General features: G+C 33.1%; 1 protein-coding gene across 4 annotated transcripts in view; it reads left to right on the top strand.

Moving 5' to 3' along the window:
* The window catches only part of LOC129938445 (uncharacterized), a 180,540-nt gene that overhangs the window by 94,502 nt on the left and 72,569 nt on the right, over positions 1–13,469 (top strand). For 3 of the 4 annotated variants that reach the window (XM_056046008.1, XM_056046007.1, XM_056046005.1), the window contains one exon: positions 1,187–1,227. The exons of the other annotated variant lie outside the window; for it this stretch is intronic. The gene's annotated coding sequence lies outside the window, so the exon portion shown is untranslated. The remainder of the gene's footprint in view (positions 1–1,186; positions 1,228–13,469) is intronic. 4 annotated transcript variants of the gene reach the window in all.

The raw sequence follows: 13,469 nt of genomic DNA, 5'->3' as shown, positions 1-13,469 counted from the left end.
TTATGACATAACTGGTAAAATAAGTTAATCGTTTAAGATTTGCATTAAAGTGTGTATTGTAGTGGCTTTTGAAGCACCCATTAAAATTAATTTTAGCGACAATTTTAAGAATATTCATAGAAGTATTTTATTAACCTGGTTAATAAAAGAGTATTTATTTCTTTTGTATGTTAAATTTAATGCAAATGAGATGTAAAATACATTCAAGACAAATTTTATCTCAAAAGAAGATAAAAAAAACATGTATCTATGTTTCTATGTGTGTATCTTTCTTATCTACTTTATTTAACAGAACCTAATTATACAATTTATTTAACAACCTTAATTGACATGAATCTTAATGACAAAAGTGCGTCAACTTTTTCAGTAAAGATCATCAAAACATCCACCTCTGCTCCGCTTCGGAACCAACAAACCGTGAAAACTCACTTAACGCTTTGAATGCCATTTTGAAGACATTTTTTTTTTTCGTGTCAAATATAAAATTGCGTATCAAAGTTAATGTCCCTTGTAACACAATCCTAATGTGCCCAATGTTTTTTTTATTTTTATTTTCGTTTGGTGACATTTAAACAGAATTATTTTGAATAAACCTTACCTAATTTAAATATGAAACAATTTCAAAACTTACAAGAGAAAGGTGAACAAAATGTAGGCATCCAGGAAACGTGTCTCTTTGACGCATATATAACAAGGACAGGTGAAAGGTAGATTTAATCTTGGTAGATGGCATGACATAGAGACATCCTTGAGGAGTTTACATATAACATTCAAACTTATGTTGTATGAATGTAATTTCAAAGGAACTTCCATTTTCTTTTATGGTTCCTTAGACAAGAATACGTATACGCTAGAGACCTTGTCACCGTGTTATCTTTTCTCCTTATTGTTGATGGTTTACTGGCATAAATAGTGAAGTTGTTTTTTTGTCCTTTATTAAGAAAAGGAAAGACCCTTTTAATTTTGTGTGTGCTTTTTTCTTCACTTTGAATAAAATCTGTTTTTTTCTTGGGTCTTACTCGTAGGTCTGTCATATTTTTATTTTTTAAATAATAAAGTGTGTAAGGTCTCGACTTGTTATATTTTTATTTGCATTCTGCTTCTTAGTTTTTATTATAAATCCCTCTGAGAGCCTTAAAAAAAAGATCACTTTTTATTTTATTCTTTTTACTTTGTTTCTTTACAGATTTAAAAAATGGATTAATTTTGTGTCATCTCTATTTTAAGGTAAGCTGACGGAAGTCATTTTATTTTGTTTTATTTATGAACAGTAGTTAAAGAAAACATACTTTTAGTAGGAGAGCTTAAAATATCTGTATTCTTCTTCCCTAACCAATCCTTTTGGATTTTATTTAAAGACAAATATATGAACTTCCTTATTTAACGAGGTTAGGTTAAAGTTGATTGTCCAATGCCCATAGTAATTTTGAATATAAAGAAATATAGTAATATTCATAATACAGGGTTATCCGTTTTGGGGTTTCAAAAGTAAACGTAAATAAAATACATATAAAATATTTTTTTTTATGATATTTCCTTTTAATATAAATTTGAAGATTGTCATTATGTACGAATCACTGCATCATTTTAATGAATTGCTGGAAGCATCGATTCTTTTGAGGATATTTTAGGCCGCTTTTTGACACATATTGGGGTGGTATCTCAGCCACAAATTGACCAATGTTGGTGTTTAAGTGCATACAAACGGTCTTTCGTGTAGCCCTGCAAAAAAAAGTCCAGCGGTGTCTAAACGTATGATCTTGGTGGCCAGTTGATATCCCCACGAAAACAAACTACACGGCCAAGAAATGTCTCTTGCAAAGCAAAGCCATATTCGCTCGAGTTGTGTGGCATGTGTCACCATTATGTTGAAACCACATATTCTCAAAGTCGTATTTTTCAATATCAGGCAGCAAAAGTCGGTTATCATATAACCATAACGCTAACAATTGACGGTGATAGTCGTTCCATCGTCGTTTTCGAAGAAAAAAGGTCCAATCACACCTTCCGACCAAATTGCGCAACAAACAGTGATTTTTTTTTAGATGGTAAATTACTTGAAGATTCCCAAAAACCACAGTTTTGTTTCCCAGCGAGTGAGAAATGTGCTTCGTCACTGAAGAAAATTATGTTCTAGAATCGCCGTTCACCGCCTGTTGTTCAAGCATCCATTCGACATATCTACGACGTTGTGAATGGTCAGCTGGCTTGAGTTGTTTTGTAAGCTGAACTTTATATGGACGTAGGTGTATTATATGCCATAATGTGCTGTTAGACAGTCCTTATTTCTGCGATCGACGAGGGTCTTGGGCACCAGTTTCACTCACAGCAGCGATATTTTCAGTGGTACGAGCTTAACGATGATGCAAAGGCCTTACAACATCTGCAATCAATCCAGTCTCAAATTTTTTCACAATTTTGCGACATATCTTAAAGCACGATATGTGGCTGTGGCAGAATCACCATTTTTGTAATAGAATTTAACAATTTGTGTGCGCTGTGCGATAGACAAGCGATCAATTGGTCTTGTGGCCCAAAATCCATAAAGACATGATGGTATACCTCACGATAAATGGCTTATTTTTGTTAGTATTAATTGGTTGAATTTTTGTAAAAACATGTTTAAGCTAATTTTTGGCCAACTGAATTCGGAAAGCCTTTAGATCTACAGAAACATTTTTAGTTAATTTATTGGCCTGGAAATCAATTAGAAAATAATTGTTTTCAAAAATATATTCTTCATCCTAAGCAACTTTTCATTAGTATTGCATTTGAGCGCGACTTTTTTTCTAGAAATTATGCGACATTTCTTTTTGTTCGAACGAGTTACGATAAATTCACGAAAATTATTTGCACTAACTGTTTTTCATTTTAAGTTTCGTGTCAATTCTTTAGAATTTCTGAACTTAGAAAATAAATCAGCTTAGCCCGTTACTCGTTTTCTTTCAATTCACTTAATTAATTGACACGGGTATCCTTTACGAGTAAAGGTATAACCAATCGCAGAAGTAGTTATTGTCTGGAAGATCATGCTCAGCTCTGTACTTTACCAACTCAAAATTCGGACGTCATTTGAACTTAAATTAAATAGTACGCTTGAAGGTTAAGAGTTTTTATAAACAAAGGAGAAATTCCTGTTTTTGCAGAAAGACAACGTAGTTCACGAAATAGATAAGCAGTTTTTAACGGAATTTAATTTATAAATTCAACAAAAATTCTGCACTGCGGTACAGAAGCAGCGTCTCCTATACTGACTCAAAAATATTGTATTTAGTGCTGTGCGATATGTTGGTATTACTAGAACAACTTTTCCAAGCGATGGCTATTGCTGTCTTAGTCTTTTACAGCTAATCATTCACATTCTTTTTCATGATCATGCTACTCGTAAACATTAAACCAAGATATTTATATATTATTTCAATAGATTCTCCATTAAAGACCTGTTTTTCATTTTAAGTTTCGTGTCAATTCTTTAGAATTTCTGAACTTAGAAAATAAATCAGCTTAGCCCGTTACTCGTTTTCTTTCAATTCACTTAATTAATTGACACGGGTATCCTTTACGAGTAAAGGTATAACCAATCGCAGAAGTAGTTATTGTCTGGAAGATCATGCTCAGCTCTGTACTTTACCAACTCAAAATTCGGACGTCATTTGAACTTAAATTAAATAGTACGCTTGAAGGTTAAGAGTTTTTATAAACAAAGGAGAAATTCCTGTTTTTGCAGAAAGACAACGTAGTTCACGAAATAGATAAGCAGTTTTTAACGGAATTTAATTTATAAATTCAACAAAAATTCTGCACTGCGGTACAGAAGCAGCGTCTCCTATACTGACTCAAAAATATTGTATTTAGTGCTGTGCGATATGTTGGTATTACTAGAACAACTTTTCCAAGCGATGGCTATTGCTGTCTTAGTCTTTTACAGCTAATCATTCACATTCTTTTTCATGATCATGCTACTCGTAAACATTAAACCAAGATATTTATATATTATTTCAATAGATTCTCCATTAAAGACCCATCTTTTATATAGGCACTTTGTCTACCACATCCTCTTCTAATTTGTACCTGCGTAAAGGAAACTCCAACAGGAAGGATATCAATCAGGTCATCTAAATAGAGTGTAAATAAGCTAGGACTTAGAGTTCACTCCTGCCTTACTCCTGGAGTAGTTGAAAGACAATCCGATAGTTTACTTGCGTTACACACTGCAGCCCGTGTATTTCTAAAAAAGATTTTCAGCAAACTTCTAAATATTAGTGACATTCCAAGACTGTACAGTTTATAGAACAAGACACCATGGTCAATGGATTTGAACCTTTGTATCTTGCGACAAAAAACTTACTTCAATACTTTTCAGGACAAAACTAGCTACCTCGAAAACCTGCTTAAAACGTTTTTAGTAAGTTATTGGAAGAAAGACGTTGTGAAAGACTGTCGGGGCAATTTTATACATGGCGTATAGAAAAACAGTATTCCAATCTAATTTACCGGTTCCAATGCAGATGCATTTTATGAATTGGGGAGATAACTGAGTGTCAAAACTCATCCAAGAATAGCTTTCCCATCCATTGCTTTATTTAAAACCACAGCCAAGTTTTACTGAATTATTTGGTGACAAATTCCAAAGAAATAGCATGCTCCAGCTGATTTGCCATCCTTAAGAGTTTTTTTTAAGTTCGTTCAATATCATTTCATTATTTTATCATGGTCATAGTTACAATAAGTAGCTTAATTTTCAGTTATTTCCAGTATTAAGATGTATTTTTAAACAGAACCAGTCTGGATGCTTGCACGCGCAGTATACTTTCGTTTTTCTTTCAAACAGTGCCTTGTATGTCCTATTCGATTTGATATAATAACGTACATAGACGAATTTTGTTTACAGTGTCATGAATTATCCCAGACAAAACAAATGATGTTATGCGCACGTTTTGAAAATCCTGCACCACATATATATTTTCTGATACAAAGTTCTTATCATTTTTTCAAGTCATGTGAAGTCTAAGTCAGTATTTCTTGAAGAAATTAATCAAAAAGACGTCTGTAAGTTGGAATTCTTATCGTGTTTCCATTCATTCTAAGATCCAAACTCGTTGTCATTGTATTATCACTAGACTGATCCTCTGTTTGAAAAGTGACCATTAAAAGTTGATGGTCGAAAAAAGATACTAATATAACTCCAAGATTAATGGTTCCCTATCTGCTTCTCTATATAAAGTAGAATTCTCAAACAAATTGTCAGCAAATATGAGCATTTTCATGCGACTTAAAAGTTACCAATTCAAACAAATAGAACATATTCAATTCCGTAAATTCCAATCGGAAGCCCAAGGTCTTTTAGGGGCAGTCGAATAGCAAATTTAATAAAGTGGTCATACACACGATAGGGCTTCATCAGGTTCATGAATTTTCTGATTTTCCTCTATATGTTTATATATACCATAATATGTTCATTGGCGCCACATTTAATAGGATTATTGCTACATATAAGTTCTAGAAATACTAAATGTTGTATATACCAACCTACGAAGACTTTAGATATACATTGATAAAAATGTAAACAAACTGAACTGAGTTGATTTTTGTGTTACAGTAGGTGTATCTATGTATCTGTAGGTCTATTCCACTCAATCACTAGAACTATAGGTGCTATAAACACACAACATACGAGTAGACACAAAATCACTATTAGAATTACTTTGCTGATGATGCTGCTAATCAAAATAAAAACAAAAATAACGAGAACTACAAAATTTAATGTGTTTTGTGTCATCATCATTGCAGCTCATGGCTATAGCAGCTTTAGGTAGGTAGTAGGCCTAGGTCTACCTAACCTAGAGCCAAAAGCTAAAACTATATGCATACCATACGAACTTTTTGTGCGGGATTTTCAGGGCCGTGCATAAATTACTTTTCGTATAGGTAGCCTCTATTTTTACGCAACAATGCCTTTCAGTACAAGTACATAATACAAATGAATGAGATAATTAGTTAAAACAACCAGAAACTTATACTAGACACAGTACAGTACACCCACATTACCTACATCATCACCCCACCAGGCTTGAAGTTTAAAGGTAAAAGGTGGGTTTCTAGGGTTTTCAATCGCTTTTAATAGGGCTAAAGTAATATCGCATTTAAATGGTGGAGAAGGAGGATGATGATGATGATGTTGTTGTTGGCGGTGGTGCTGGTAGTTCATTGAAACGCCTCTAATCCAAGGCAGATTATTCAATTTAAAGCTTCTTTTCAAGTGTTTAGGTGAATCGTGCTTGAGTATGCTACAGCAAGCTAATTGGATGTGAGGTTTAAGTTTTCTCTTTTCGTCATTGAAAAGGGAATTATTTTGTGACATTTTTTTTATTTGCTTAAGTGATGGCCGACAGGAAATCATAGTATACTTGAGGCTAGGCATAAATTTCGATTTTGCTAGTTTTTAAGATTAAGGGCATAAACTTTGCGTGACTACCCATGGCTTTCAGGTGTTAACAATACTTAAAGGAAGCTTTTTCGATTAGAAGATCGAAAACATATCTTTAGACAAAAAATACGTGCCTAGGTTTGGTCAAAATCCAAAAAAAATTAAGCCTCGCTTTGGTATTCTTTCGGTTATTTGGTTCCGCTCGTGAATAGTGTCATTTGCAGTATCATCTTATCTGGTCTAGTTTGGTCTTGGTTTCATTCCGTAATTTTTTAAATTTAGGTTATAATGCTTTTCTTTTGAAACCATGAATGAATACTGACAAAATTGAATCAATTGTATCAAAAAACAAGTTCTGAAACCCATATATAATACCGTTTTCGGAGCTTTACTGAAACGTTTAAATAGTTTGTATTCAAAGAATTTTAGAAGAATTTCTGTTTAAAATATTTGTCTACCAATGTCTCATACAATAAGATGTGAATTCATTGATTTTTTCACCGTTCTACGGAAGTGTATCAGATCTGCGGAACTACAATATGAAAAGTATTGCATTCATACAAAATTTTGAACTCGAGATTTTAATCAAACATGACATTACTAAGTCGAAAAAAGTGTGTCTTCCGATTCCATTAGTCCATCAGTCTATTCTCGCCCCTTTTTACTTGTTTTATTTTTTTCTAAGACTAAAAAATGCCCATACAAATTGTTTCGTCAGAAATCGAATATTAGATTTTTTTTCAAAACCAATCGATAGAATTTTATAAAATTTTAAATCAAATATTTATTTTAAACATGCCTTCTTTTAATTAAAAAAAGAAAACATATTTTTGTATCCCTCCAGAAGAGAAACTTTATTTGGTTTTTAAGTTTTCTTAAGAAATTATAAACCGATTTTAATAACTTTGTCTGCACAAGCCCCTGTAAAGCCTTAATTGATAATGATGAACAAAAATGTCAAATTTTACCTTAAGCATTTTTAAAAACATACTTCAATATTTTTTTTCTAACTTAAAACCTCAAAAACGGGTCAATATTTTTTTAATGAAAATTCAATATAAAACGTGTTATAATAAAAAAGTATCGTCCAAACTGGTTCGGATTATTTTGATTTATTATTATTCTTCAGGGGAAGAATATTTTAAAAAATTATCAAAGATTGGAGAATTAACATCGGAGCACTAGCCACGACGCTAGGCTTGTCCCAGGTTGTTTTCAGTTACCCCGGAATAATCGGTTGATACTCGGTTCCCTGCACTAGAGAATAATTTTTCGGTCTAAGCATTGTCCTTCATAAGCAGCAGATGACGGAATTGACGAGGGAAGGAAGAAATCATTTTGGGAATCAAAAATTACGAGAATTCAGAAGACGAATGTGTGTTGAAATTTCACCTCGCTATATGAAATATTCTGTGAAAAGTCACTGTGAGTTGATGGATTTGTTAGAATAAAGTCTAGATGTTTTGGAAGGCCTTACAATGTTTTTTCTTATCTTTATAAAAAATACAGCACTTTTCGCGATCATCATTAACCCTGGCTGGTAAAGCTGATATATTTTACTGAGTTCGCATTCTACCCTGAGAATTTTGGTGGTTTAATGTCCAATAAGGTAATTTTAGTGCAAAAATTAGTCAAAACAGCCTCAATAACGTCTCAGTAGCTCGATTAAATTGATTGTAAAATGGAAAAAGGGCACAGTAATCTTTCTTTACAGAGCACGCATTTTGATAATGTAAATCAATAATTTGCAACGTTGTTGTTTTTTAAAACGATTCATGGGTAAATTAGACCAAACTGAAGACTTCTGTGACAGTGAAACAAATCTCAAAACGTATGTGAGCTGTCAAAACCATTGTTGCCAAAAAGAAAATAATACAAAAAAAAACACCCTTTTTAACATGCACAACAGCTTTTCAAATGTATAAAAATGCACATATGTACATTATCTTATTAAAATTTAAAGATAGAAAGTTTATAAAACTCAGTTTCTTGTTTTTAAAAAAATTCTTTCTTAAAAATTTATAATGAAGTAGAAACATTCACATTTGTCAAAACGTCAGAGAATACTCAAAAGTTTGTTCTTTATTCTAAATTTGTGAATTTAAAGCTTCCAAGGAAACGACAATTTTCCTACAAAATTTTCCGCTACACTTCTTTTTAGTGCAGTTACCAAATTGAATAATGAAAATAAAAGAAAAACTTAAGATAGTTTTTGTTAAAAATAAAACTTTCCCAAGAAAAGTGAATTGATGCAAAAAAAAACTTTTTTATAGTTTGTCCAAGTTGAAAATTGAAAATGAATATCCTTGTAGGTAACGTAACGCCAGAAATAGGACACCAGATGTCCTTTGGTTTTTTGTTATTCTTCTTTAGCATCTCCCCTTTAATTATTTCCTTTTTGACAAGAATGAAAAACTTTAAAATTACATATGTATATAAAAACTTACACCACATAAAAAAAAACAACATGACATTTTAACTCAGGAAGAATAAAGAAAACTTAACTTTAAATAAACTGACTCTCAAATCATACTTCAGGACATTTACATCGATCTCGTTTTGATTTATTTTGAAATGGAAATTCTATTTTCATGTCATGTACACACACACTCGTATGTCTCTATCTAAATATCATTTAAGATTCAAAACCTTGCCTGACTGACACATCTGTCAACTATGTATTTGTATATTTTATAGAAATGTCAGTTAAGGTATATGTTGTTTTGGAATAATGTTAATACCACATTATTTGAAATTGACATTTCAGAAAATTGGTTTGTCCTTCAAATTCAATTTATAAATCTTCATTTTGCCACTGACGATTTTTAAAATGATTTCAAAAAATGAATTTGACAGATGTACATAGATAAATTGAATATAAACCATAAATAGAATGCACAGTGGCTTTTATTATTTTTTAGCGAATTAATGACTAAGAGCCTATTTCAGGTAGATTTCAGAGAACAATTGAAATCAAAAACTTATATATCTACTGTGTATTCATTGATTATCTTTTGTCAATAAAAGGGGTTGGAGAGGGGGTTAAAACAATGTATCTTTTTGTTGTGGAAATGAATACAGAAATAATTAACAAAAACCTTCTTTGTTCAGAAGTGGCAGGCTAAAGTAAAGAATAATGTCCTTGTTATTTATTTCACAAATCAAAACCATAACCACAATATATCTAAACCTATGCCTAACCAAAGGAAGTTCTTTTGTGACATTAAATGTTTTTGTTATTGTTCTTCTTTATATGCACAGTAGGTATAGTTAGGTTTAGGTTTCAGACCTTTATAGTCAGTCAGTGGAGTTACTAAACAAATAATAAGTCTGGTCTGTTGACTCCCTTAATCAGATCAGAATAACTGATTTGGTTGAGCAATTTACCTTGAAAACCTTTAACGAGAATAAAATAAAAAGTTTTTATAATAATACAAAAGGTACATTTACGATTCAGGTACCACCTACCCCACCTCACACACTTCATCTCGATATAAATCTAGAGAATAAATTATTCAGAAATACGCCAGAGTCAAAGTGACTGGTGGTGGGCGGTTTGATTAAAACTAAACAACTGAAAGCATAAACAAATGAGAAGTAAAAAGAACAACACAACACAAAAGTAAAAGTATGGTATGATGTTGGTGGTACATTGCAGTTTTTAGAATTTATATCAAAACAGAATACAGAATTAACTAAACTTTAATCCGATTGGCATTCGTATCTCATATATCGATATTTGGGTTATAGTTTGGTTTGGTAGGATTTTTGTTTGTTTTTTTTTTGTTTTATTTTCTGTCTATTTGTTTATTTTATAATTTAAAGTAAATTGTATGTATTAAGTTCAGCAGCCAGTATTGGGTTTTATTTTTTAGTTTAATGGCTGGAGCGTGATATTTGTGGGAAAATATAAGAGTAAAGTATTTGAATTTCAAAAAATATAAGAAACATTTCTTAACACATCCAGGTTTTATTTTCTATTTACTAGAGTTTGGTCCAACTTGTAAAATTTTTACTTTTTAAAGGATGTCCATGATGTCCATGATTCAAATCTCGCCATAAAATTTTTCTATAACATCAGATTTTTTAAATATGCCCTCAAAAAAATACTAAAGACAACCAAGAACTTTGCTAGGCAGTTCGCCGCCAACTCAACTCTGCCAGTGAGTGTTATGACTCCGCCTGTACTTGAGCGAGTTAATGATTATATGGGGCAAATCTTTTTTCGCACTCGTACTGTAGCGAGAGTCCTAAAAGATCTTAACATACACAAATCTGCTGGTCCGGATGGTATCCCCGCTATTGTTCTGAAGAGGTGTTCTTCATCGCTGGCAAAACCACTGCGTAAGCTTTTTCATCTGTCCTAATCCTCAGGTCTCGTTCCGAGCGGATGGAAAACCGCATTTGTCCAGCCTATTCCCAAAAAAGTTGAATCTTCCTCACCGTCTAATTCTCGACCGATTGCACTTACGTCCCTTCTTTCCAAGGTCATGGAAACGCTGATTAATTATCAGCTCAAGAAATATCTTGAAGAACGGAAGCTTCTTAATAACCGACAGTATGGCTTTCGTAGCAATAGGTCCACTGGTGATCTCATGGTTCATCTCACCGAACAGTGGAACAAATCTTTACATAGTTTTGGAGAAAGTAAGATTATTGCACTAGATATTTCAAAAGCATTTGATAGGGTTTGGCATCAGTCTCTCTTATCAAAAATGCGTGCTTTCGGTTTGCATGAATCCCTCCTTCATTGGATTAGTAATTACCTTTCGAATCGTTCAATACAAGTTGTTTTGGATGGATTCAAGTCTGAAAACCACAAAATAAATGCTGGTGTGCCCCAGGGCTCTGTTCTATCTCCAAAACTCTTTCTCATTTTTATTAATGATCTCCTGTCTGCAACATTTAATCCAATACATTGTTTCGCTGACGATAGTACTCTTAGCTTTTCATATTCGTTTTCAGATTCACACCACTCTTCTTCGGATGTGGAACTGCAACAACAAAATATGATAAGCTCATTAAATTCCGACCTAAACAGCATTGTACAATGGGGAATAAGAAACCACGTGGAATTTAATGCTTCGAAAACGCAATGCTGTCTTGTATCGTTAAAGCGAAATATACCCCCCTTCCATTATCCATAAATGGCACTTGCATCGAGGAAACTGAACATCTGGATATTCTTGGTATGTGTATCACCAACCACCTTTTGTGGAACGATCACATACGCGATGTCGCCAAAAATGCCACAAGGTATTTGGGTTTCCTTAGGCGATGCAAGATATATTTCACCCCTTCTGATCTAGCTGTTATATTCAAGACTAACATACGTCCAAAGCTTGAGTATAACTCCCATCTCTGGGCTGGTGCTCCTGCAATTTACTTAAGCCTCTTGAATAGTATTGAACGTAGAGCATTTAGATTGATTAGTGATATTACCATCATAAGATCATTTACGTCACTTGAATATCGTCGAAATGTTTCTTGTCTCACCCTGTTTTACCGTTATTTTAATGGTTTATGCTCTAGAGAAATAGCCAGTTGCATTCCTCCCCTTAAACAGTTCAACCGTAATACTCGCGCTTCTAGGAATGCTCATCAATATACCCTCAAGCCCATCTTCGGTCGTACTGTCAAGTACAGAGATTCGTTCTTTAGCCGTACTATGGGAATGTGGAATGCCTTGCCACACTCTGTCTTTCCCAGCTATTGCAATATTCAGGAATTCAAAACCAATGTGCACCGACATCTCCTTTCAACCCCTCTCTCCCTTTCCTAGTGCTCTCACTGTGTATACATAATAAGGGTAATATATCCCCTTGAGTTATTATAAAAAAATAAAAGAAAAAAGTTTTATAAACTTAGATAAATATTTTTCTTCTAGATACAATTTTGATCCATTTTAGTATTTACCTCAATTTCTTGAAATTCTTATTGCTTAACTGTCTCCATTTTTTTACATTAAGTTTAGAGCTAATCTTGAATTTAATATAGGATGATTTTTTTAAAGTTATAAAAAAGTTGTTCAAAAACCAACATACAAAATTCAGAAAAATGCATGAAATCTTTATTTGAATCGATAGTACGGCCCATATAATTTAATGTTTGAAGATTATTTGATGCAAATGTTGACCTTGACTGCGCTGCGCCTCAAATGGTCCATCCGCTTAGTCCTATTTTGGCATACTCTTTCCAACATTTCCAATGGGATCTCAATGTTATCTTCCAATTCTTCAATTGAAGCGGGCTTGATGGTATAGACATGAGCTTTAACATAGGTGGCCAATTTACCGGTCCCGAACGTGAAATAAAATATTAACCGCACCGTCTTGTTAAAACCACATGTTATGCAAGTGAAGCTCTTGCATTTAGGGCAAACAAAATTTCGATAACATATCACAGTAGCGCTCACACTTACGTTACGATTCGCATCATCTTTGAAGAAATACTGTCCATAATCCGCACCAATGCAATGCTTCTTGCTGATATTCACTTCAAAATCGACAATTCTGCTTGTTTACGTACCCATTGAGCTTTTTTGGTAAAAAAGTGGATCTTCGGCCAACTTTCTAAGAGCACATTCAGCAAAAATTTTACATTGCAGTAGGCTGGCCGTCCGGTTTCAATTCTAGTACCAGCTGTATTTTGAAAGGCATCAAACCTAAATCTTTTCTCATAACTTTCCACGTTGTTGAGTAACAGAGGCCCAATTGCTGCGAACGGCGACGAATCGATCATTGATGGTCATGATTAACACTGGCCGATACAGCTTCGATATTTGCTTCAGTTCGCACTCTACGTAAGCGTGTTGGTGGTATGCTTTGGAGTTAGTTTTTATGTTTTTGAGTTAATTTTTAGTGTTGATTTTGAATCAACACTTTAACTTTAAATCTTTGCTAAGGTTTAAAAAAAAATGTTTTGAACATTATTTAAAAAAAAAAACAGGCTTTATGTTAGAGAATTCTTTACTTTAAAACCGTTTTGTCTTTTTGTGTTGAATATCGTTTAAGCTAAAAATAGTTTCGCGGTATGAAATAAT

Source organism: Eupeodes corollae, chromosome 1 (genome assembly GCF_945859685.1).
Source record: "Eupeodes corollae chromosome 1, idEupCoro1.1, whole genome shotgun sequence".
Lineage (NCBI taxonomy): Eukaryota > Metazoa > Arthropoda > Insecta > Diptera > Syrphidae > Eupeodes > Eupeodes corollae.
This window is presented reverse-complemented; position numbering and strand designations above follow the sequence as displayed.